We start from the raw sequence: 25,798 nt of genomic DNA, 5'->3' as shown, positions 1-25,798 counted from the left end.
GTTTGGGTGGGCTATTTTTTTCTACCCTTTCACTTTCAGCTGGTTTGTATCCCTGAGTCTAAGGGGAATCTCTTGTAAACAGTATATAGATGGCTCATGTATTTTTAATCCATTCTGCCAGCCTGTCTTTTGATTGGAGAGTTTAATCCATTCACATTCAATGATATTACTGTAAATACATTATTCACTTCCACCATTTTTTGGTTTTTATATGCCATATATTATTTTTGTCTGTCTTTTTACTCTTTTGATTATCTTTTCTGCTATTCTTTCTTCTATACTCTCCTCCAAGACTCTCTCTCCTGTTTTTGTTTGTTTTAGGCTATAAGGTTTCCTTTAATATTTCCTACAAAAGTGGATTCTTTTTTATGAACTCTCTTAATTTCTCTCTGAATATTTTAAAATCACCTTCTTATTTGAAAGACAATTTTGCTGGATAAAGATTTCTCGTCTGATATTTTTTCTCTTTCAGTATCCTAATTGTATCATACTACTGTCTTCTCTCCTCCATTGTTTCTGATGAGAAACATGCACTAAATCTTACTGGGTGTCCCTGGTATATAATAGGTTTGCTTCTTCCTTGCTGTTCTCAGAATTTTCTCTTTCTTTGATGTGTGACATTCTGAGTAGTATGTGTCCTGGAGTAGGTCATTCATTTCATTTCAATTATTCTGATTGAGGTATGCTGTGCTTCTTAGGTAAGTTCATTTCTTTCATGAGAGTTGGGAAATGTTCAGCCATTATTTCCTCAAATACTCTTTCTGCACCTTTTCCCTTCTCCTCCCCTTCTGGAACTCCTAGGACACACACGTTGTTCCGTTTCATGTTATCTTTCAACTCACTGAGCCCTTACTCAATTTCTTCCATTCTTTTCTCTCTTCAATTCCAGCTGTTCTTCTATCACTTATTCTTTCTTCTATTGTTTCAAGTTTGTTGTTATATACCTCTAATGTGGTTTCGATCTCTCCTATTGTATCTTTCATTCCCACAAGCTCTACTTTTCTATTCAGGTTTTCTAATTCTTTGTGCTTGTAGAGTGTCTTCTTGATGTCCTTTATCTCTTTAGCCATATTGTGTGTCAACTTATTCATTTGATTGTGGAAATTTGTGTGCATCTCATTGATTAGTTGTCTCTATATCTGTCTCTTCTGGGGCTTTGATATATTCCTTTTCTTGGGCCATTTCTTCCATTTTCTTAGTATGGCTTTTAGTGTTTTGCTGTTGTCTAGGCATCTGATTAGGATGGTGAGGTTACTCAGATGCTCGTTCTCTCTTTTTTGTAGGGATTTAGTGGCAGGAGGCTGTGTGTTACCTGATGTTCTTTGAATCTTGGTTCAACCTGTTCTGGGTCTTTAGGATTGTCCCTGTTAGTTGCTCACATCTGGGCCCTGGAACCAGGAATGGGTTGCAGACCCACTTTCTAGGGCCTTGGGGAGGGGCTGTAAAGTCCAGAAAAAGCCTCTCTTACTTAAATTTCCTCACATGCACTTCATTGGTCTGCCAGCAGATGGCACTCTTTGGCAGTACTCAGGTCAAAGCTTGTTCAGAGTGTGTTTGCAACAACAGGGACCAGATCAATGTGATATTAGATCCTGTCTGGAGGCTAAGATCCTTGAAATTCAAACTCTCTCACAGGCAGTTCTACAACCTTTGCTGGCGGTCCTCTCCTTTTTTCCAGGCAGGAAATAATTCCACTCCTCTCTGCATCCTCAAAAACCAGTCCTGGTCAGTAGAGAGGGAGATTGAGAGGGTCAGATCCTTTCAGTCCCTTCCTGGCTCCTAAGACAAACAATGGTGCAGCCCCACCCAGCCTGGAACACAGTAGGGCCAGTAGACCAAATCTGTGGGTCAGAAGCTGAGTGAGCCTTAGGTTGTGTTCCTCTCTCCCCCCTTTCCTGGGGAGGTGGGTCTCTGGGGCCCTTTTTTCTGTAGCCACTGGCCCCAAGGTCTGAGAATTCAAGTGTCTATAGGGTGGGGGAGGGCACTAGCAGCTGTGGCTTTTAACTCACAGTTTTGCCATCACAATTCTTTTCCTTTGACCCTCTCTCTTCTGTACAGTGTCCAGCCTTCTTCTGGTATCCTAAATGCTAGAAGATTTTTTCCCCAGGCCATTTCTGCCTGTCCGCTAGCTATCTTTCTGGGAGAGAAGAGAACCCCATGTCTTTCTAGTCTACCATTTTCCCAGAAGTCCTCATTTTGTGTGTGATGCTTCTGTGTGATTGGCTTCAGTCTGCATGTTCTGGGCAGGAGAAATCCCTAAGTGAAGCTGTGTCCTTTTGAGTCCATCGCACCATGAAGCACAGGCTGTCAGTTTGTCCCACTATTGGGGATGCCAATTTTGATCACTTGGTTAAGGTCTGCCAGATTTCTCTACTATAGATTCTTCCTTTATAATTAAAAAGTAAATGTGTGAGAAGATATTTTGAGACCACAGAAAGATCCTATCTCTCATCAAACTTTCACCCCAATAGTTTGAGCATCCCTTGGTATTTCTGGGGCAGACCCATTTCAAATAGCTTATTTCTGGTACCAACTCTTCCACCTCTCTAGTGGCCATACCCTGCACAAACCCTCCACCCTTTCTCTGCCCTCTGACCATGCTGTATGTTCACCCCAGTATCCTCTCTGTGCTCAGGGGACTGACCAAGACTCTTGGGCTCACACGGGGGCCACTCCTTGAGACCTGGGACTCACTGACAACGTGTGGCTGTACGGCTCAGTCTTGGGAGGTCCCAGCTGCGATTCTGTGCATCACCACTTGGAAGAACCCTATGAGCTAGCTTAGAGATTCTTCCCATTCTTCTAAAAAGGACAAATTCCTCTTTGTTTAGGCCTGCGTCATTCTTAGGCTGCCATCGTATGCTGCCTCCAAACAGATGCATTTCTGGCCCTCGCAAAAAAAGGCTTGTGTCCCACTCTAAATGCCATGTTACTTTTATATTAGCTGAAATGCCAAAATGCCAACCTCCCAGGGCCAAAAAGTCCAGGCTGCTAATGGCTTCATATATTATTCAGCTCAGATGACACATATGCATATGGACATGTAACCAAAGCAAAACATTCTAGGAAAGAGAGGAGGAAAAAAGCCTTTAACCCATTCTTTCCCAAAGTGTGCAATTCAAATATTACAAGGCTTGATTTTGGATGGTGCATCAATATGGCAACAAATAACATTGAACCACATAGTAAGGAAGTCCCCATTCCAATCCTTCTAGTTCACCGAAAAAAAAAGACCCAGTTTGGTGCTCGTCTGTCTCCAATACTTGCCAATTTTTCAACGACAACAACCAAAAAAAAGTAGTTTTGGGCAGCCAAGGACATAGCTAGAATTTAATAATGTTGTTTTGATTTTATCTTAAAAGTCCTTTCTTTTTACGGGAAATATTACCATTTATAGTAGTGCCATAAAGTATCTTCTTGGAACAAATTTATTAAAGTTTTTAAAGCGAGTCATTTAAGAAAAATATTATGCAAAAAGAACAACAGGTGGCCCTCTGAGCAAAAATCATGAGGGTGGGTCTCCACTGCCTGTTGTCTGGCAAGCACTGCTTCAGTCCCTGGGAGGTATATCAGTGGTTAGAAGTTTCAGACCTCAGGAATAGGCTGCTGCGAGAAAAGCTGTTATAAAAGGTCAAGTAAGGTCTTGAGTCCAGTGTAAGAGAAAGGTCTAAGGGCAAACTAGGATGTCCAGAGACTTGTTGGAACCTTTGGATGCCCAGATAAAAAAGCGGGGGGAGAGAAAAATAAGTTCACCAACTTAATAATCTCCTATGACGACACCTGGAATTCAGATCAGTAGCAAAAAACAACATGGACTAAACCAAATTATAGGGCTTTACGTGGACCTAGGACATTGCTGGTGACCTAGGCATTGGAGAAAATTATACCTAAGTAAAGGTGGAATAAAAGTAACCCTTTCCCACGTGTAAGCATGGACTCCCGGATTTCTCTATAAAATCACTACCCCCTCGGAGCCACCATCTCTGACACCAGCCTCTCAAGACCCTTTCTAGAGGTGGCCACTCTCCAGTTTCCTGTGCATCCCTCCAGAGAAGTTTGATAGGGCAGGAACACTTATTCCCCACTCCTCATGTTTCCATGTGGAGGGAGCGGCACTGGTTACACTCTTGGCGTTTTGTCCCGCCCCTCACTCACTCCTTTGCCCCTGATTGGAGGGGCCATCACTGTCTGCTTTCTGGATTGGTGGGACTCATCTGCTAAGAGTCCAGAGCGCACTGCTTTGTCCTTCCCCACACCTCCTCCCTATTGAAAGGGTACTGTCTGTTCCCCACAGAACCCCAGTTTCCCTTGGCCTGAGGGGCCCCAGGGCTAGTGGGGGACAGGGGTGTGGAGCCCATGTGGCCGTTAAGTCTAAGCCCCACTTTCCAATTTAGCTTCGCTCACCTAATGATATCCCTAAATATTCCTTTTGAATCCATCTCATTCTTAGGAACGGCTGCATGGCATTCCATTGTGCGGCTGTGCCATGAACTGCGTGACTGGTTCACCGTCGAGGGCCACTGGGTGGTTTCTGGACTTTTTGCTACTCCAGAGGACACGGCCAGTGACTATTCTTCGCTTTCTTTCTTCGCACACCTATGCTAATACATGTGAAGGACAGATTCCTAAAAGTGGACATGCCGGATCAAAGGGTATGTGCATTTTAATTTATGGTGGACACCGCAAAGCATACTGGACCCTGCTAGTGTTGTATCAGCCTTGATCTTCAGAGGTCTTCAGAGCCTTCAGAGGGTATAAAATACTGGACCAACTCTGACGGCGTAGCCTGGGTGGGCTTGACCTAAGGCCTTGACCTATTAACATTCCTTAGTCCTCTAGAAGTTTAATTCTGCCCTGAGGAGACCAGCCTCTGCCTGCCCCCCGGCTGGTCCCAGAGCTGCCATCTCCTCCCACAATATGCACCCTTGCTTTACCCCTGTGCCGGGGCTCCGTGGGCCCCCTCTGGAGATCTGGGGAATAAACACCTCCCTCCTCGGGCGTGTCGTGTGAAATCTGGCCTACCCAGCCCAGGGAGGCCTCAGAATTCATCCCCGTCATCCACAGAAACTTACTTTCTCATTTAAAAATATATATATATCTAGTATCTAATACGATCCCTCTCTCCCCACTTCTTACGTGCACCCTTCGGTGTTCTGCCCCTTGGCCAGACATGCCTCATCTGGGTTCCCTGGAACTTGCTCCCCCATCGGCCTGCAGCTGGTCCCCTCGCACTATGTCCCCGTTCAAACACCACCTCCTCACTGAACCCCGATGGGGAGTAGCCACACCCCCCTCCAGCACCTAGAGCTCAGCCTCTGGCTTATTTTCTTAGGCGCACTTTCATTGTCTGAAAGCCTCTGGCTTGTTCACTTGTTAATTGTCTCTCTCCCCCTCTGTTCCCTGCTGTGCACAGAAAGCGATTTGCTGTCATTTCAGTTTGGAAATGAAGTACTGCAAAGGCTCTTGGAAAACTCAAAGCCCTGATTGTGCAGAGGCGGGAACCAAGGCCAGGGAGGGCCAGGACTTGCTCCCATCCCACAACGAAGCAGGAGTCAGGGCAGGACGACCCCGGCTCACCCTTTCACCCACACGGGTGCCGCCCAGGGGACACGGCCGTCTTCAATGTTCAACCACCGTTGCCCGGATGCCTCTGCTGCTTTCACGCACAGCTTTCGTAGAGCGGCCCGGGAACAGGAGCACGGTTTTTCCTTTGACAATTTCTTCAGAGGCTGAGGAGGACATTTGAAAAGGCCACCTGGGTATAGGCGTTTACCTGCCTGAAGGTGGGAGGCAGAACCAGTTTCTGTCTAGAAATCACAGTCTTTATGTTTGCAGAACTTCTCTTTTAAAAATGTTTGATCTATATAATATATGTGACAATCAAAAATAAATAATATCAAAGGCTTATGCTAAAAAAAAAAAAACAGCCTCCTGCCCCACCCCAGTTCTTCCCCCCAGAGGCAATCTTTGTTGTTGTTTTTCTGGCAGATAGCTCCCTATTTCCAAACAATAGTCATGTACTATTGTTTCCGGATTCATCTATTGTAAATATTATTGACTTCTAGAGGAGAATTTCTCTTGTACACCACTAATGGCCCCCATCTCCCTTCTCCCATCATTCAAATACAATCTTGTCAAAGTTGGATCAATAATTGTCATTTGCCTTATGATCATGTGAATATTGTTCACTACAGAGCCAAATAGCGTATTATGATTGTACTTTTTGTCCTTGAGAAACCCCTAGCATTTCTAGTTGCCTTTAATACTCTGTGACCCCATTTACTTTCCACCTTTCTTCAGGTCTTCCCAAATGTTTTCATTGTTTCAAGTCTTCTGTTGCAGAACCCCAGATGCTAATCAAAAGTACAATTTTGGTTGCAAGCCTGTGGTTAGCCTCAGTCTTCACAGTGCATGCATTTTCCAGCCAGCCTCTTCATGGCCAACTCCGCCCTCCCCTGTCCTCTGTCATGTGCAGCCTCAACAAATGGGAAGACAAAAAAAAATTTCTGAAGAGAAAATAAGGAAGACATGCAATGCCATGCATGGCATTCTTCAGGTAAGACTAGCAAATTCACTCCTAACTATGGCCTGACATGGCTACAGGTACGTGGGAGATAAGCACATCCCTGGGGCGTGGGTGCCAGTGGGGTCACCCCACATGAAAACAAGACTTGTAATGATTAAAGTTCAAGCTGCAGTTTACAAAGCATTGTTCTGTTTTGGATCTTCATGTTAATCCTGTGAAACCGGCAGACCTGGGTATCATTAGCCCCATTTTACGGAGGAGAAAACTGAGGCCCACAAAGGCTACGGATGATTTGCCAAAACTCTCATAATAAGCAGAACTGAGGCTCTAACCCCTAATTTTCCAGCTCCAAATCCAGGCCATTTTTCTACCACCCTCAGCTCCCTCTCTTAGGGCCTGATGAAAAGCACGAGGGAAGCTAATTAAAATCAGGTGAGCAGGCATAGGACATCCTCAACTCATCTGTGTGTCCTTGACCTTTGGCCAGATTTCCCTCAGGCTTTGTGCCAGGCAGGAGGGGTTGTGAGGCCAGCTTGTCCCTGCCATCGACACTGTTAGCTGTTAGCAAGTCAATATTTGCCTGCACTAATTAAGGTAGAGCCTGATTAAGAATTATGCTGTGTTCTTCACTTGTCCTAAAAATAGGGTTTCCTGCATTTCTAATCCTACGAGTTCACTGGCCAAACTAAAGCATTTGTTATCCTTATTGATCTGGTTTTGAGATTGGTTTGGATTTTTAGATAGAGTTTTACCTTGATTACTAAAAGGTAGCACAGACATGGTCGAAGGAACTTTGATTGTTTTCCTAACCTGTCAAGTTCCTGAAACGTTTCCATCCTAGAACCCAGAGTTGTCTCAGAGCACAGGGGGTTTCCTGGACCCCCAACCTTGATTTAGGTGCATCACAGGTACCTTCAGGTTGAAGGCCTACACATTCCCAGTCCGTAAGATTCCCAGAAAGTAATCACGTAAAATAATAAAGAAGGCAGGATCTTAGAACTTAAGATCACCATTGTTTTAAGAAAAAGGATGCTTAAAGGCAATACTCCAAAATGTGTTCATCAGTTGCAAGGAATGTACCCCACTAAAGAAAGAAGTTGTTAATGTGGGGGAAAGTGGAAGGTGTGGGGAGCGGGGCATATGGGAGTCCCTTACATTTTTTAATGTAACATTTTAAGTAATTTAAGTATCTTTTAAAAATAAATTTTAAAAATATTTTTTAAAAAAGTACATAGCAAAAAAAGAAAAGAAAAGGACGCACTGTCTGTGGTAGCAGCAGTGGCCGCTGGCTTTCGGCCACCAGGAATCTTCTGGCCTCCTCACTGTGGAGGCGGGGCGATGGCACAGCTGCACACAGAAGAGTGTGTGCTGCTCCGTGAACTTCAAGCTCTAAAGGCTGATGTGCCAGGAAGGACGGGGCCTCCAGAATGTTCATCCAGACCTCTGAGGACAAACAGGTGAGGCCCAGAACTGATGTCCCCGGAGAGGTGCTGCCTGCTACGCCCAAGCCCGGGGCTTAGCTTGCAGGGTGCGTGTGTGAGTGCACGCGTGGACGCCGGTATGGGCACATTGTATGCACGCACGTGTGTGTGTCCGCATGCATGGTTGCTCTTCCAGCCCTGGGCCCAGAGAAAGACACAACAGCCTTCAGAAGCAAGGCTTGCTCTGCCCCTGGTGGCCGGGCATTGCCCTTTTGGTCCTGTAGGTGAAGAGCGGAGCCGGGAACCTGCCCACAGGCAGTTTAACAGGCTCCTTCTCGCCTCCCTTTCCTAAAAGCACAGCTCTCACGGCTGCACACCCCAGCCGCTGCCTGCTGGAGCCAAAAGGAAGCCGCTTTGGCAAATGCTCCATTAGGTGCAAAGGGAGGGAGCGAGAGCTCAGGCAGCTCCCCACGGGGGGGACGTGCTGTCGAGATGACCGCTCCGTCCACCCGGCTCTGTCCCCGCCCTCGGGAGCTCTTCCTACAATTTAAACCACCGCCAATTCTCAGCCCTTTCCCGGAATTGTAGGCAAAAGGAAAATCCCGGGGCGGGGGCGTAGGGCCTTTCAATAGAGACCTGAGAAGTCTGGCGACTGGGGTCCAGGGCAGAGCCAACCCAGTTCCACCCACCGCGCCGGCTCAAAAGGTCAGGGAGGCTCATCTAGGGCTGACGAGCTGTTGCCCAGGCCGCATCGCCAGGGCTCCCCTCGCTCCGGCCGGCCTGGGTGGAACGCGGGCCCCTCCCATTGCCCAGAGCACCCCGGAGGACAGTGGTTCTGGCCTCTGTTTTGGAAGGCAAAGGTCAGCCTGGCCTCCGGCTCTGGCATCTGGACGCCAGCCTGCAACGTGCAGGCATCTGAGATGCTCACCCCGGCTGAAGCCCCCTGACCCCGGCAGCCGCTTCGCGCTCACTGCGGCTGGGGCTCCTGGGCACAAAGCCAAGACTTGGCTCTGTCAGGAAATGACAGGCAAGACCCTAGGACTTGGCAACGCACCAAGAGAAGCCTCTGAGGACAACTCTGCCTGCGCAGCCCCGAGTCTTCCGACCCACTGGAATAATAATCCTAACCACAACACCAACCAGGAAGAGAGCCAGCAGGTACTGAGCGCTCCCGGCATTGTTGCAAGCTCTTTGCGAAACGTTAAACCTGTTCACGTATCACAGAACATGATGATGTGGGTACTATAATCAGTCTCATTTTACAGGCAAAGAAAGCATGGCCCAGAGAGGTTAAGCAACTTCCCCATGGTCACGCAGCTAGGAAAAGCCAGATCTGATACCAGCACAACCACCACGTTGATCAGCCCAAGTCTGAATTTCTCTTCCCTTTTGGGGTCCTCTTACTTTAATGCCTAATCAGGAGGTCTATCAGAAATACTAGGCCCAGGGAAGCGGCTGTGGCTCAATCAGTTGGGCTCCCGTCTACCATATGGGAGGCCCTGGGTTCGCGTCCCAGGGCCTCCTTGTGAAGGCAGGCTGGCCCCCACGCCGCAGAGAGCTGACGGCCCGTGCGCCACGGAGAGCTGACGCAACAAAGGGAGACAAGCAGACACAGGAAAACGTGCAGTGAATGGACACAAAGAACTGACAGAAAAAAGGCCACAAGGGGTGGGGGGTTAAATAAATAAATAATCTTAAAAAAAAATACTAGGCCCATTGCTGCATGTCATTACGCCAGGCCCCACATTCTGGAACATATTTGTGATACACCCTGGGAACAAGGGAAGCAGGGAACACAAAGTCATGCCGATGTGCTCCCACCTAAAGTGCATCCCCTCGCCTCCCAACGAGGTCCCAGCCCAGTGGTAAGGGAGAAAGACCATGGCTCACTTTGTAGGTGAAAACTTGAAGCGACAGGATTTTCTCACAGCATCTGGTTAGCAGGTGGCACCACCACTGCCCGCACCCCACCCTTCTGATAACCGGCCGATCGCTCACGCTTTAAAAAGGCAGTTATGCACGCAACGAGCACTTGAGGAGCACGGCCATGTGCCGGGCCCTGGCGGTGCAGATGACTGAGGCACGCTCTCGTTCCCGGGAGTGGCCGGGTACATGCGGGACAAGCGGACGAGCTGAAACGTGCACGGCAGCATGTGCACTGGAAGAACCCGGAGAGAGGCAGAAACAGCCCTGTTTGGGGGTGCGTGCAAACTCAGGCTTCAAGGAGAAGGGATGTTTGCGCACGGGCAGGTTGCCAGGCAGCAAGGGAGCTGCAGTCAAAAGGACTGGCATGCTCCAAGGCCCAGAGGCATTAACGAGGGTGAGAAGGGCATGAGCTGGGCAGGTGAGCTGGGCAGGGGTGTGCTGGGCAGGTGAGCTGGGCAGGGATGTGCTGGGCAGGTGAGCTGGGCAGGGGTGAGCTGGGCAGGTGAGCTGGGCAGGGGTGAGCTGGGCAGGTGAGCTGGGCAGGTGAGCTGGACAGGTGAGCTGGGCAGGGGTGAGCTGGGCAGGGTGTGAGCTGGGCAGGTGAGCTGGGCAAGTGAGTTAGGCAGGGGTGAGCTGGGCAGGGGTGAGCGGGGCAGGGGTGAGCTGGGCAGGTGAGCTGGGCAGGGGTGTGCTGGGCAGGTGAGCTGGGCAGGGGTGTGCTGGGCAGGTGAGCTGGGCAGGGGTGAGCTGGGCAGGGGTGAGCTGGGCAGGTGAGCTGGGCAGGGGTGAGCTGGGCAGGTGAGCTGGGCAGGGTGTGAGCTGGGCAAGTGAGTTAGGCAGGGGTGAGCTGGGCAGGTGAGCGGGGCAGGGGTGAGCTGGGCAGGTGAGCTGGGCAGGGGTGAGCTGGGCAGGTGAGCTAGGCAGGGGTAAGCTGGGCAGGTAAGCTGGGCAGGTGAGCTGGGCAGGTGAGCTGGGCAGGGGTGAGCTGGGCAGGTGAGCTGGGCAGGTGAGCTGGGCAGGTGAGCTGGGCAGGTGAGCCACACAGGTGTGAGCTAGGCAAGGGTGAGCTGGGCAGGTGAGCTGGGCAGGGGTGAGCTGGGCAGGTGAACTGGGCAGGTGAGCTGGGCAGGGGTGAGCTGGGCAGGTGAGCTGGGCAGGGGTGGGCTGGGCAGGGGTGAGCTGGGCAGGGGTGAGCTGGGCAGGGGTGAGCTGGGCAGGGGTGAGCTGGGCAGGGTGCGGGGATGGGGCAGAGCCTACCCTCCAGGAGATGTGCCTGGACCTTGGAGGCCGCACTAAGGGGTCTGGGTGTTACCCTGGAGGCAGTGGGGAAGCCGGGAAGGCGTTTAAACAGGGAAGCAGTAAGACCTGCTTCTGGAAGAAAGCTGCTCCACAGTCAGGATGGCTCAGAAGGAGGCGAAATGGAGTTAGGAAAGCTGCTGGGGCAGCGTCAGTGAGAAAGGATGAGGTGCCTCAACGAAGCTGGAACAGAGGTGGGGAGAAGGGAGAGCCGAGACCATTCCGAGGAGAATCAACAGGACTCGCCATGGGCTGAGGGCTCCAACAAAGGATTCTGGGGGTCAGGGGGGATGGGCACAGGAGGAGCACATTTGAAGGACGAGGGAAACACCCACTGGGTTTTGGAAATACCTGCTCCACCATGGCGGAAATGTGCAACGGGTAGTTGGAAATAAGGGAAGAAATGACTTTGGAGAAAGCTAGAAACAGAAACCAGGTGTCATGGTGCGGGGACAGCAGACAAGGCCATGGGTGGATGAGAAACCCCCAGGGAGGAAGTGCTGAGAGAGAGGAGGGATGGCCGAGAAAAGGCCAGGGAGGAGCCGGAGAAGAGGAGGGATGGCCGAGAAAAGGCCAGGGAGGAGCCGGAGAAGAGGGCGCAGAGCGGGGTGGAGCCACGAGCAAATGGGGAGACCCAGTGCGGAAGAAGGAGAGGCTGGAAGGAAAGAAGGTGACGGGGTGCTCGTTGGCAAAAGGGTGAGAACAACTGCAGCAAAATAAACTAAAACCCTCCCTTGATTTTCTCCTCCCAGCGCCCCCGATGTTACACTGCAGCGTCTACGCGGGCCCTGTGAGTCCCCCCAGCGCTGTCGGACCCTCGCGTGCTAGGCACCCCATGCCATTCCCAGCACTCAGGACAGATGGTGTGCAATAAATACGTGTTCACTGAACGACGGGAAGAAGCAGATTTCAAGGAGGTTATGTGTTCATAAGGTGTAAAGAAACGGACCCAGACAGTTCTTGAAAGAAGCTGGGCCATAAAAAGGAGAAATGCTTATCAAAGGCGTGGAGTCCCTTCCCACAAAGAAAACTTCAGTCCCAGATGGCATGACTGGTAAATTCTACCAAACATTTAAGGAAGAATAATAGCCGTTCTAAACAAACTCTTCCAGAAAACTGAGGAGGAGGGAGGGCACCCCAGCTCATTCAATCAATGACGTCAGCATTATCCTGATACCAATGCCGGACAAAGACAGGAGAGGAAAAGAACAACACAGACCACTACTCTTGTCGATAAGCTCAAACAATCTTAAAAGGTCCGAGCAAACTGAATCCTCCCGCCAAGCCATGGGTCTCTTTCACCACCCACTGAACCTGGGCTGGCCTTGTGATTTGTTTGGAGCCACAGAAGGCAGCAAAATTGATGTTGCGTCAATTCTGAGCCAAGGCCTCGAGGTCTCATGCGCCTCCACTCTGTCTCTGCCCAGCTATCGCTGCACAAGCCCAGCCTGGCCGGCTGGGGGGTGGGAAACCACACAGGGCAGAGACGAGCTCTTCCAGCTATGGCCATCCCAGACCAGCCAGCCCCCAGCCAATAAATACACTAGCTGACCGCAGACACTTGAGTGAGCCTGGCCAAGGCTATAAAAGCCACCCAGCTGGGCCCAGCCCCAATTGCCCACCTGCCGAATCATGAACTAAAACAGATGCTTTTTGCTGGAAGCCATTACATTGCCAGGTGGTTTGTTACACAGCAAGAGCTGACCGATACAGAGAAAACACTGCTTAATTAGATTCAGATCTCATCAGATCTTGCCCTTCTTTGTATCCCCAGTGCCTGAAGTTGCTCGGCGAATACTTGTTCAATGTTTGTAGGTTGGGCAGCTTTTGCAGGACAACAAAGAAGTGCCATCTGCCAGTGACTGCGGCCTGAACCCATCAATTAAGGAGCTCCCAGCAAACGTGCACCTCAGCCCAGAGAAGGTTAATAGTGCAGGTGCAGGCACTCTGCCTGTCGGCGCAGAGGTTGCCCGGGGTGCAGCAGGTGCCAAATTCAGGGTGTTCCTGTCCTTACACCCCACTAGGTTGGGGAGGATTTTTCCTTCGCAGAGCACCTTGTACTCCTGCCGTTCAAGTCCTCCCCGGGAGTCAGCTGCACTCACTGTAACGGCCTTTTCAGGTGTGATGGATTTTGCCAGCAAGTTAAGGACCGTGAATCCAGCCCACAACTCAGCCGGACCCAAGAAGACAGGGCTGCCCTGCACAGGAGCGCAGGGAGGAGGGGGAGAAGACGGGCAGGAAGGAACACGTGCAGAGGCCTGAGCGCAGGGGCTGGAGCTGGACCTGCACGACTGAGTCCTCGCTGCCTTACCGCTCGGCGCCCCAGGTCCCTCGTCTGTAAAATGGGGACCATGGTACACCTCCCTCCTAGGGCTATTTGGAGATAAAAGAGCAGAGGCTCCTAGGACAGCGTCTGCCCCGGGAGTGCGGCGTGCAGGCTCATCACCGCGGAGCCGGAGCCGGCCTCAGGGAGGACCCGAGCCCAGCGGGCGACACCTCCCACGCCCCTCTCCAGGCCCCTCTCCACCCACGCCAGGCTGTCCCCTCCCCAAGAGCCAACGTGCTCTCCTCCCATCCGCTCAGAGCGGAAACGCCAAGTGGAAATAAACCGCCAGGGAGAAAGAAGTGCAAAAAGGCAACCGGAAGCCTGGGGCGTGGGGAGCAGACAGGGGTCATCGCAGGCGCTGGCCCAGCTATGCTGAAGCTGGCATTTCCCCAGATTGGTCATCCCCGCCCCGCCTTCGGCATTTCAGGTAATGTTACCCATCGCTTACTCACTTCTTAGACTTAAATTTTTATAAAAGGAAATCGCACATCACGACTGAAGTGGAAAATCAGCATCACTTGCCATAAATAGAGACCAGTGGGAAAGAGAAACACAAAGGAAACAAACGAGCATTATGACACTCCAGCTAGAACCTCCCCGCCGAATGCTCTGCGCCCGAGGCTGGCTTCCTCTTTCGGAGGTGACCCTTGCTGGGGAAGTTTAAAGATGTGTCAGCACAAAATGCAGGCTTGGTCCTTGAAGGGCTGAAAGGGGCTTTAAAAAGGGAATCATGTTTAAAGGATCCTATTTCATTTCACGCTACGTGTCTGGGCCACCTGAAGCATCTCTCCACTGAGGACCCCAGCTCTCAGTGACCCGAGCGCAGGGAGGTTCGTGCCACTTTGCTGGGAGTTTCTGGAGTCGGGACAGAAAGGGATGCATATCTTGAGGCACACCGGGGAGGACGCGGCCAGCACTTCTGAGTGTGGGGCTTCCCTGCGGCCTTGGAATCACAGCAGCATGTCCTCACCGGCAGGCCAGGGGGGATGCAAGGCTGCCACGAGGGAAAGGCAGCCCCCCAAGCTCCCCAACCTTCCAGCCGGGACACGTCCGATGGCCCTGCATCTGCAGCGACGACACTGGCCAACCACGGGGCTGGAAAACCGACCCGGCGCCCCGAGAAGCGCAAACTCTCGCAGTCCCGGCTGCAAGGCGCCGCGCGAGGGTGGAGTGCCAGCCCTGCCCCGGCTCCTGCCGGGGTAACTCTTAGAGCGTCCAGTCTCCACCTGTACCTGCCCAGGACGGGGGTCCCCACCGCTTCCGGACAGCTTATCTGATGACTCAACAAGGTTTTCCAAACTTCGGTCACTCGCCTACCACCTTCTTGAGTACCACCATGGAACTGACTTCGTATCTGTCCTTAAATAAACCCACATTCTCACATAAGTACATGTATTTTAAAAGGAAATATTTTGGCTCCCTGGAAATGGAAAAACCAGCGTCGTTTGTGAAAATATATATCCCCACTCCCAAAAGAAAAAATTCACAAATTCTGGAATGATGCTGTCGCCTGCCAAAAGAGCTAAGCCAAGGACCTGCTCTGCCTTAGTTAAAAAGGAAAAATTAAAGAGGCCTCGAAGACGTTTGCGCCAGCTGAAGATTTTCCCCTTGATGGAATCAGAAGAGACGAAAGAGAATTGAAAACGGAATCACTTTCTCACAAGAGTGAATTAATGTCATTTAAATGTCCCTGTTGAAGCACCACCCAAAATCATATCGAGGATGTGCATCCCGCCCTCCAGAAAACACACTGCAGAGGGCTCTCCAGCCTCCGATAACGCCAGCTGTCCCCGTGGCTCTTGGCCAGGAAACTACAGCTCCGTGCACTGCCTCCTTCCACCTCAACCAGCCCTCGCACTTGGGCCCAGCCAGTCCCAGGAACCATGGGTGGGGCCTAACTAAGGACCCGGGGGTCTCCCCTGCTCTAGACCTAGAGGAATTTGGCCAGTAGAAGTTTCCTAGGGTCAGAAACTATGGTAGGACTGGGCATGGGATCAAAACCTGGGGAAGCAGAGAAACTGGAATCCTGATACCCTGCCGGTGGGAATGGGAATTGGTCCAGCCACTTTGGAATACAGTCTGACAGCTCCTCAAAAGGTTAAACCCAGAGTTGCCAAGCGACCCAGCAATTCCGCTCCTAGGTAGCGACCCAAAGGAACTGAAAACATGTCCACACAAAACATACGCAAACGTTCATAGCAGCATTATTCATAAGAGTCTAAAGACAGAAACAAACCAAATTTCCATCAACTGGATAAACCAAATGTGGTCTAGCCACGCATACGATATTATTCGGCCATAAAAAGGAATGAACTTCTGATACCTGCGACAACACGGATGAACCTTGAGAACATGCTCCGTGAAGGAGGCCAGGCACCAAAGTGCACATATTAGATGATTTCTTTGATATGAAACGCCCAGAGTAGGGACATGTATTGAGACAGAAAGTAGATTAGTGGCTGAGCAAGGACTGGAGGATGGGAACTAGAGGGTGATAGCTAAATGGTCCAGGGTTTCTTTTGGAGGTGATGAAAATGTTCTAAGATTGACTGTGGTGATGGTTGCACAGATGTGTGAGTATACTAAAATACAGTGAATTACACTGTATACTTTGAGGGAAAAAGAACATTTTGAAAAGAGAGATTTAAAAACCTGGGGCATCGCGGAGTTCACCGGAGGCTGGTGTCCCTCACCCCGTGTGCCTCAGTCCAGTGCCACAAGGACACCATCATGTGAGAGCCCTTTGCTGCCCCTGATGTGGGAGGGAGGGTAGAGACACCTGTCGAGACCCTGGGCCTGGAGCTGGAAGAGGCTATGAGAGGGGAGGCCTCCTAGCTCCCCACAGGGTCCATGCGTACAACCAATCCCACACCTAGGGACAGGTTCTAAGCCAGCTCCTCGCCTTCCAAGATGTCCAGGGGGCAGAGGAGCCATGCATCTCCATTGTTCAGAGCTAAGACCCAGAAGTGCTCATCCACTAGTTTAGAAAACCCAGAGTACATACAACATGCAAGGGCTTTGCTAGGCATTGTACAGGGACAGGAAAGCATGTACAACACGGACCCTCAAGCGGCGCTCAGATGAACTGCCTGGGTTGTTTAATGCCTCAAACTAATGCCCCTCTTCTTCCCCAACAGAAGCAGCTTGTTCCACCCCTCAGCACCACAGGACCTTTGCATGAGCTGTTCCCTCCAGGAAGTTGTTAGGTCCTAGAATGATTGATTCCTTCCGTTCACTTAGCCCTCAACTCAAAAGGTCTAGAAAAGCCTTCCTGGACCAGCCCATCTAAATTAGCTCCCTGCCCTCATCTCCCTGGGTCATTTTCCTCACATCGCTAATCATTATCATCTGCTATCTCTTTATTCATGTCTTCTGTTCTGCCTTGTTCCCCTAGACTGGAAGCTCCCTGAGGGCAGGGATCTGTGTCTGTTCTGTTGACATGCAAGGAATCATCTGTGGAGCCAAGGAGGTAACTAGCCTTTCGGGGCTCTCTCTCCTCCCCGCCCAGGCCTGCCAGTGTGGGGAAAAGGTGAAGACACAGGAGAAGCTCCGGGGAGGGACGCGGGCCACGCGGGCCCACCGCTCAGCCCGCGCAGGGTCCTCCCGTCCGCGGGCACCTCCCTGCCCCCAGCTCATGGAGGATGGGTTTCTGTGGTGGAGAGGCCTCCGCGTGCAGGGGCACGGCCTCCTGCCCGGCCAGTGCGGTAGAAGCCCTGGGGAGGGGGTGCAGGCCGGCGCCAGGGGTAGGGTCCACAAGCCCTGGGAACGGAAGGGAAGGGCGGGGGCTGAGGAGGTTCCAGCAGGAAGCAAAAGCACAATCGGGAGACTCTGGTTCCCTCCTACCAACATGCACCAAAAAATATCCACTTTTTGATTCATCCTTTCACCCGGAGGTGCACATGGGCTCCCGCTCTGCGCGACATCAATTACCAGCTGAGCCAGAGGAGAGCGGAGGCCTGCAGGCGCTTGAGACGCCTCCCTTAGGTTCAACGAGCTCCCCATTCTACAGACGGGAAAACAGAGCAGGAGAGAAGTCAGACAGACTGACAAGGGTCACCCCACCAGTGCTCGGCAGAGCCAGGAGCTGAGCCAAACAGTCTGGTGGCCTTGACCACCACCTCACCTACAGAAGCCCGAAGCTCTAGAAAAAGGACACAGGACACAAACATGCACGGCAAAGCCTTGGGCACCATCAATAGTGAAAGAGGCTGGAGAGAAATCAGGCTGCAGGGAAGGAGAAGAGCATCCATTACAGCCTCTCCCCAGACCAGTTCGTCAGAGCCTCCAGGGGTGCCCAGGCCTCCTCCCCATCAGCAGGTGTTAAAAGGCTGCCCAGGGAGCAGATGTGGCTTAAGCAGTTGTGTGCCTGTCTCCCACATGGGAGGTGCTGGGTTTGGTTCCCAGGGCCTCCTAAAGAAAACGAGCAGATGCAGTGAGCTGACACAACGAGCTGATGCAGCGAGCAGGGAGCAGATGTGCTTCAAGCACTTGGGCGCCTGCCTCCCACATGGAAGGTCCTGGGTTTGGATTCTGGTGCCTTCTAAAGAAGATGAGCAGGCAATGAGTGGACACACAGCAGACAATGAGCAGACAGATGGGGGAGCCATGGGGAAGGGGGAAAGCTGCCCAGGTGGGTACAACAAACAGCGAGGTTTGAGAACCACTGGGTTCACCCTTCCATTGGCTCATAATAGAATAAATAATAATATTCTAAGCACCAGCTGCCTGAACATCATTGCAGATTCAGGTCAAGAATTGTGTGTGTACACACACACACATGCTTGCATGTCACACGTGCATATATAATTTACATGGGTAAAATATGGTTGTATAATACATACTCACATATTATATACTTAGGTATCTATGTAAACACTACATAAGCATTATTCCTGGGTTTCTCTCAGGCAGTTAGGGCAGAAGGGAGAGGATGAACCTTTCCTCGTGCCTCCTTCCTGGAAAGGGGGGCCTGGCTTACCTTCCTGACACCAAGACCCTGGAGCCACAAGGCACACCCTGCACCCTTAGCAGGCTGCTGGACGGCCCATCCTCTGTCACCTTTTGTTTCCCCGCAATGAGCTCTGGCCCCGAGTGCTAGCGGAACCTGGAGCAAATCACATCTGCTCACGGCCCTGCGCTCCCCCCAGACAAGAGGTTCCGGGTAAAGCCAGCGTCTCTCAAACGCCTGCGGCCTTTCACCCACCTTAGGTCGGGGTCACCTGGAGGGAGAGCCTGCGACGGTTCTCGTGCAAATGTTTTCAGGGAGGCTCTCAGGTGACACCTGGTGGGAAGAGAGGGTCGCAGGATAGGGTGGGAGAAGCAGCAGGCAGAGAAGGGCTTGGCTGGATCTTCTAGCTCAGCCCCCCACCAGGGGCTCCAGAGCGTGATAAGCACAGGCTTGTCCTGCCGTGAGGCCAGGGTCTGGCTTCTCCACTGGGGACCAGTCATTTGCTGTGGGCTTTTCTCTGGTAAGCGTGTGGGCTCCCGGCATCCCTGGCTGGGGTGGTCCTGGCATCCCCGGGTGGGGGGTCCCGGCATCTCCGGGTGGGGGGCGCCTGGCAGTTCTCTGGAGAGGTTGGAGCTCTGAGTCATTAGCCGCCAGCGCTCGGAGCCGCCGAGGGATGGGGACCGCGTCCAGCCAAGGAGACGAGGGCGGGCACCGCGCTGTCGGCTACACCGTCATTCCTGCCCTACCTGCACCTCCTGTACTACTCATCACCCCTATTTTTCTTTTACAAAATCAAGCTTAAATCTATTTTTTTTTTTCACTGTCAAGAGAAAACCAGTATCGCTGCTAAGCACAGACATCCTCCTACTACCTTTAAAATGACGATTGAGTGTTAGACGCCTGGCAGAGCGTGGGCTACAGGGGTCTCTCCGAACACCCGCGGGGACGTGGACCACGCTCAGCGCGTGGGCGACTCAGCCTCTTCCGGGCACTGGCCTACAGGAATGTGACCCCGCGTCGCGCTGCTACCGCCTGCTGCTGACCGCGCCAGGGGCCTGACACGGCTCCAGGCAGAGCCCTCTGCTGCCCGCCCCGTCCCCTCCCCGGCCTGCTGCTCCCCCAGGCCGCCGGGCCCGCTTCGCGACAGTTCCACACCCACCAGACCCGGGGCTTCTGAATTCTCGTCCAAGCTCGGGATTGGCACTCCCAGCATGTCCCGGCACCCCCACCCCGGCTCTCGGTCTGGAAAGGACGGCGTTCCACGGGGCTGGATGGCACCTCCTGAGTTCAGTCCCTGGAGGGCCCGGGAGCCCTAGCTGGTTTCTCTGCTGACAGCACCCACCTGCAATCCACCGACACCCAAAGCCCCCCACCCCGGCCCTGCAAGAACTGCCGTGATTACTGAATTACATGAAGGCTCTTCTGTTGTTGTTGAACTTTAGTTACAGAAGAAAACCATGAACATTTTCACTTCATTATAGCTGAGGCTGGGGTCCCTCGGGCCCTCTTTCCTTAGCTCCTCCCCTTCTGCTAGCCTCAGAGGTAAGCGTGGCCTGATTCAGGTGCAGCCTTCCAGAGCTTTCCTTTACAAACAGAACACATACCAAGGCCAGAGACAATACAAAGAACAGTTTGGCTTTATATAAATAATACGTTTTCCATGTATTGTTGTGCTACTTGCTTTTTTAAATTCAGCAAAGTCTTAGAGCTCCTTTCACGAAGCTGTAACATATTCTGAAATATAGCTGACATTTAGGACCCTTTTAGGTTACGGCTTCTCTTTTTTTTTTTTCTTTCCAAAAGTGCTGGGTGAACATCCTTACACCTGCCTCTCCTGCCTCTTCAGCCAGACTCTCCGAGGTGTGGAAAGAAAGGCACCTGCGCTCGGTGGGCTCCCGGGCCCAAACCCTACCCCCCAGTTCTCCCATGCGCTCTACCTGCCTTTCCTCTCGCCGGCCTCTTCTGGCTGCTCAGGGGGACGCCAAGGATTCGTCCAAGGCCACCTCCAGTCCCGAGCCTTAAGGAAACCCTTGCACGTCACCCGCTCCCGGCCTTCCCTAAGCCCTAATCCTACTGTATACATTCCTGGGCTCGTCACCCCCCTCGCCAGTTTGTAACCTCTGAAGATGGGGGGGGTGTTGAACCCCCTTTCATTGCCCAAGCCTGCAGCCCACCGCCCAGAGCTGCCTACGACACCCCTCAGCATTAAGGAGGCCAGCTAGCCACCCCCTCCTTCTTGGTTCGAGCAAAGCACAACCAGCTCCAGCCACTTCCATGCACATCAGGTCATCTCATCTGATTCCCAAACAACCGGTCCAGGTCATCAAGGCAATGATCATCATTAAAAGTGAGGAGAACGACTCACGAGCTAAGTGTCAGGTCCCTGCCTGAAGCGAAACACCGGGGGCCCCGCTGCAGAAGAGGGGTTTGGGTGGGGAGCTCGCAGAAACCTCAGCGTTAGTTGTGTTGGCAAAAGGATGAAACATGCCCATCCCAGCACCCACTGCACCAACTGCCAATTAGCAACCACTCCAGTACTGCCCCAAAGATTTCTGCCAAACCCAAAGACACCTGTGCTTATGAGTTAAATTTCATAATAATTTTGAAAATGTTTGAAAGTTTGAAACATCAACCTCTCACTATAAACAAAAGTATCTGTGAAACCATGGGTTTGTGTGCCATCTATATTTTTTCAAATACCAACCAAAATAAAGGTGTAATTATTCATTCTTTTCTTTTTTTTTATGTTCAGCTGCGGACCTTAAAAATTATCTTGAGTGCCACCAACGATAACACAGCATGGGAAACACTCACTAGAATAAGATTAATAAAGCAACTTCAGATCCTATTTATTAACAGCAAAATGTTTAATTAATTTCATTTTAAGGAAAGACGATTCACCAGAGAAGCTTGTAATGGTACACATCAGAAAGAGAAATCTTCAGTGCAACTTCTCTATCTGGAAAATTTACTTAGACTACGAGCAGTTTGCATTGAGGAACTTAATTTGTCCATCTCTATATCCTCTCTGTATCCTGCACTGTGATAAGTATTCCACAGCCCACATTTCTCAGGACAGGCTTTTTTTTTTTTTTTTGAGGTACCAGGATTGAACCCAGGTTGAGCTGGCCCTCAGCCACTGAGCCACATCAGCTCTCCTGAGTTGCTTTTTTCATTTGTTTGCTTGTTTGGTTGGTTGTTTTTAGGAGGCACTGGGGACAGCACCCAGGACCTCCTATGTGGGAGGCAGGCGCTCAGCCGTTCGAGCCCATCCGCTCCTCTCTGAGAACAGTCTTAAGGCCAAATATCACCCTGGTGTCACTCCCTCAGCACTGGACCCAGGACCCTGGAAGCTTTAGAAGCTGTCATCCAACTGCCCTTGGAGGGCGGAGCGGGGACAATTCCCTTCTCAGGCACCTCTTCGCTCTCAGATTCCTTTTAGATCAACAGAGCCCACTTCCGGGGACGGTGAGGGCTCTGGGAGCCAGCTCTGGACGAAGCACTGGCCACAAGGCCTGGGCAAAACAAAACAATGTGAAGAGGGAGAGGGACCCATTCAGCCCGCTCCCCGCCAGCCTGCCCCCTCCCTCCATCCCGTCCCTGGAGGGGCCATCGTCCCCAGAGCCCTGCCGTGTCCGAGGGCGACCAGCTGCCTGAACACAGCGTTCTGCCCACCGTCCTCCCATCGGCAGGCGGGAGTGGAAATCCGGCAGCCCAGTCTGCTAACACGTGATGGAGTGACCCCCACCCCAGGGGCCTGGGACCCCCACCGACCACTCCCCATCCATTCAGATGTCCGCCACGAGGAGTCCCTAGAACCTGATTCCTGGTTCTGCCCCCAACTTGCTGTGTGACCTCGGACAAGTCACTCCACCTCTCTGAGTCCATGGCAAGCTGCAACCTTCTAAGACCCTGAAGGCAGAGAGCTCGCGAAGCCTGGCTGCCAGGAAGGGCCTATCGACTCTGAAATGCAGCGGCCCCAGCCGTCCGGGGCATCGGGTTACAGCGGGCACTCTCCCTGGGTGGCAGCCCTGCCTCTGGATATTTTTAGACTGCCCCCTCCACCGGTCCCTAATGAGAGCCAGATGCCTCTGACAAGTCCCGCCGCGGTCCTGCCAGAGTGCTCATTGGGGGTAACCCCTGCAGGGGGCCGGGCGCCTCCCCGCGGAGTGAGCAGGAAGCCTCCCCCGCCCCCTTCCTTCCGTGGGCAAGACGATGCCAACAGGCCAGAGCCGGCCTCCAGCCCTTCCCGAGGTGCCAAACGCCCTCTTTCCCCACTGCCGCCGCTGCTGCCAACTGCCTGCGTGGGAAGCCCGGGACGCGCCCCTCCCCAACCTTTAACGCCTCTCCTGAGAGACCCCTGCTCCCCCATCCCAGTGCCTGCGACTGCACCCCACCTCTGGGTGATTGCCGCCGCCCCCCCACTCTAGACCTACCCACTGCGCCCTCACCCCCCTGCAGCCTCACCCCCACTTGCCCATGGGGCTGGACTTCAGTCACGTGTTGACACACACACGCGCGCGCACACACACACACACACACACACAGCGACACCTGCCCTGCCCCCCCCCCGGGGGGTGGCTGAACTCTTGCCTCCCAAACAAACAGCGCCAATCGGTCAGCCCTGCGGCCGGAGGTGCAGCTCTGTGCTTTGGTCGGGGCAGGCCCTCCCTTCCCGGTGGTATCTTGGGGCTCACTGGGGCAAAGAGCTGGCCTTCCCCGTGCCCACGTGAGCCAGGGCCACGGCGGGGCCCAGAGGGGCTGGGGAGGGGCGGTCTAAGCGTGGGCTCCGGCGCTGCTGGAAGATGGGGGGCCGGGGGCCGTGCGCCCAGGCATGCGGAGGCGACTCCTGCTTGGGAAGCCGGTCCAGCCGAGGCAGAGGAGGGAAACCTGGTGAGACAAGCCTTTCCATTCCAGGAAGGAAGGCGCCTTGGAAAGGGGGTCACTGCTCTGCTCTCCTGGGAAGACGGGGGCGGGGTGATGGGTGGACGCACCCTGTATTTACAATTGGGTGCATTGGCTGCACCCGAATCTGGGGCTCCAGGGGTGCCGGCCGGAGGGGGTGCGGGCCCTCCCACTCTGGGGGGTGGCAGGGTTGGCCCCAAGCTACAACCTCTTCATGACACTGCTTCCTGTGCCTGGCCAGGCCCTGCCCTCACCCACGCCACTGGCCTCCTCCGTGGCACCCGACACAAACACCGTCCCCGCATTTTCAGGGGAATCCCAGTTTCTCCACTTGAGGGACAGAGGAGACTCCGGGCCATGCAGCCTGCTGTCTCCCCCTACCCATACTCCCCCGAGCCCCAGGGGGGTGGAAGCCACCGTCCAAAAGCCCTAGGTGGGAAAACAGGTTCCACGCCCCTGCGCCGCTCGCTGTAGGTTCTGTGGGCTCCGCGTCTGCCGAGGCTCCCCACCGGCATCTGGGCCCGTGTGTCCCCAGAAGGGCCTCCCACCATCCCCCCAGCAACCTGCCTGGACGGCTCCAGGTGGGGGCGGCAGGTCGAGGCTCAAAGGCTGGCTCTGGGCACTCAATTGCCCGGTGGCCTTGAGGGACTGGCCGTGCCTCTGGCCTGGGTCTCCCCGCTATGGCCTGGGAATCCTGATGGAAACCGCAGTGGCGAGGCTCCCGGGGAGAAGGGGGGTGGCACTGGCCGCTGGCAGTGCCCCACCAGCTCTGCTTCCCTTCCCTACTCCCGGAGACCCAGGACGCTGTCCCTTCCTCATTCTCCTTCCTCCTTCTCATGTGGAGGCCAAATTCCGGGGAAAGTGGTCGGCCACAGCCCGCTGGCTGCAGGGTCCTGGGACCTGCTCCCGCTCTGATCACTTCCAAGTGTGGAGACGGCGGGGGGTGTCCACAGCCCCTCTCCAAGTCCCTGACCCGTCCCAAGCCTGTGGCCCGTCAGGCCGTGCCTCTGCAGTTTAGACCACACCAGTTTCAAGAACTCCCCCCTACTCCTTCCCCCCCCACACAACTTGGGAGGTAAGTGCCGAGGGGGAGGGGCAGCGGTGGAGAGACTGGGCTCCTTTCTCCACACGAAGGTGGGTGTCAGCCTTGTTCCAAAGTAGGGGGTGGGCTCTGTGGCCTTCAGGGAGGACCTGGCTCTCCCGCGTCTCTCTCGGGTTAGGGTGTCCCCACATAGTCCCATTGGAGACGTCCCCATGCCGGCCCCAAATGGAGACTTTAAGGTCCCACAGCGTATTTAGGGCGCTGGGTTGGCTCTGAGTTCCAGCCTTCCCTTCCCCCTGGAACCACCTCTGCTCCCGCCCCCCCTCCCCCGCCCCATGGCCCCCCAGTCCCGAGCAGAGCGGGGAGTGGGAGAGGCGCCATCCTCGCAGCCCGCAGCCTCCCCTCCTGACCTTTGGGTGTTCCTCGCCGCCGGGGGGAGCCACAGAGACGCCGCCGGCAGGGGCGCGGGCCCGGGAGCACCCACTGACCCCGCCCAGGCGCAGCCAGCCCCGCCCGCTCCGGAGGCAGGGGGTGGGGTGCGCCTAGACGCCGGGGTCCCACAGACAACCAGGAGGGTGGCTCTGGACTCCGACTGCCCGGGAGCGAGGTTGGCGGGGGCGAGGGGAGCCGCCCTGGCTCCTCCCCAAGTTTTTCCCGCCTGCCTTGACGCAGAGGCAAAGGAGGTCGTCCCGGGGTGGGGAGGTGGAATTCGGGGTCCCGAGCGAGGTCGGGGCAGGCAGGAAGTCTGGGGCCAAGCAGGCTGGCAGAGGAAGGGTCGGTTTGGGGTCTGGGTGGCGCCCTCTCTGCCCCCCACCAACTGGGACCTCTCTCGGTCCAGTAACCGGAGGGAGCCCGCGCGCCCTGCCCCGGCGCGCGCCGCCCGGGACCTCTCGACGGCGGCCCGCGCCCCTGCGCGCAGGGCCCGGGGCGCGCCCCCAACTCACGCGGCGCTGGCGGCGGCGGGGACGGCGCTGGCGGCTGGACCGACGGACCTGCTGGGGCGCGAGCGACGCCGCCGGGCTGTTTTGAAGCTCTGGGCAGGGAGTGCGCTCCCGCCTCCTCCCCTCGGTGGCGCGGAGCCTCCTCCTCCTGTCCCCCTCCCTCCCGGATCCCGCCTCCCCGGGCGTGAGGTCAGGAGCCGGGAGCCGGGAGTGGGAGGGGCCGCGGGAGGGGGGGGCCGAGGAGAAAGGCCCGAGCCCCGGGGCGCCCCCTCTGCCCCGCCCCGCCGCCCCGCCGCGCGGCCCAACTTTGGCCAAGTTTGGAAAGCTCCAGGGAGCTAGACGTCTCTCTCCGCAGCGCTTTCCCTTACAGTTTCCACCACTCTCTCCTCCCTTCCTCTCTCTCTCCACCCTTCCCCTCACCCCTGCCCCTCCCCTGCCCCTCCTTTTCTTCGCTTCCCTTGGTGTAA

At 54.1% G+C, this 25,798-nt stretch overlaps 1 protein-coding gene across 5 annotated transcripts in view; it reads right to left on the bottom strand.

The window, feature by feature from the left end:
• Positions 1 to 25,498, bottom strand: part of EMP2 (epithelial membrane protein 2) — a 43,824-nt gene extending 18,326 nt beyond the window's left edge. Inside the window, exons 1-2 of one of the 5 annotated variants that reach the window (XM_023589461.3) lie at positions 25,335 to 25,477; positions 5,578 to 5,729 (exon numbers count right to left, since the gene is read on the bottom strand). The gene's annotated coding sequence lies outside the window, so the exon portion shown is untranslated. Of the gene's footprint in view, positions 1 to 5,577; positions 5,730 to 24,800; positions 24,856 to 25,334 lie in introns of those variants that run through there. The other 4 variants (XM_012526024.3, XM_071211369.1, XM_023589462.3 and 1 more) reach the window with 4 other exon arrangements.
• Positions 25,499 to 25,798: the final 300 nt, after the last annotated feature.

The sequence above is a fragment of the Dasypus novemcinctus genome, chromosome 23, assembly GCF_030445035.2.
Source record: "Dasypus novemcinctus isolate mDasNov1 chromosome 23, mDasNov1.1.hap2, whole genome shotgun sequence".
Taxonomy (NCBI): Eukaryota; Metazoa; Chordata; class Mammalia; order Cingulata; family Dasypodidae; genus Dasypus; species Dasypus novemcinctus.
This window is presented reverse-complemented; position numbering and strand designations above follow the sequence as displayed.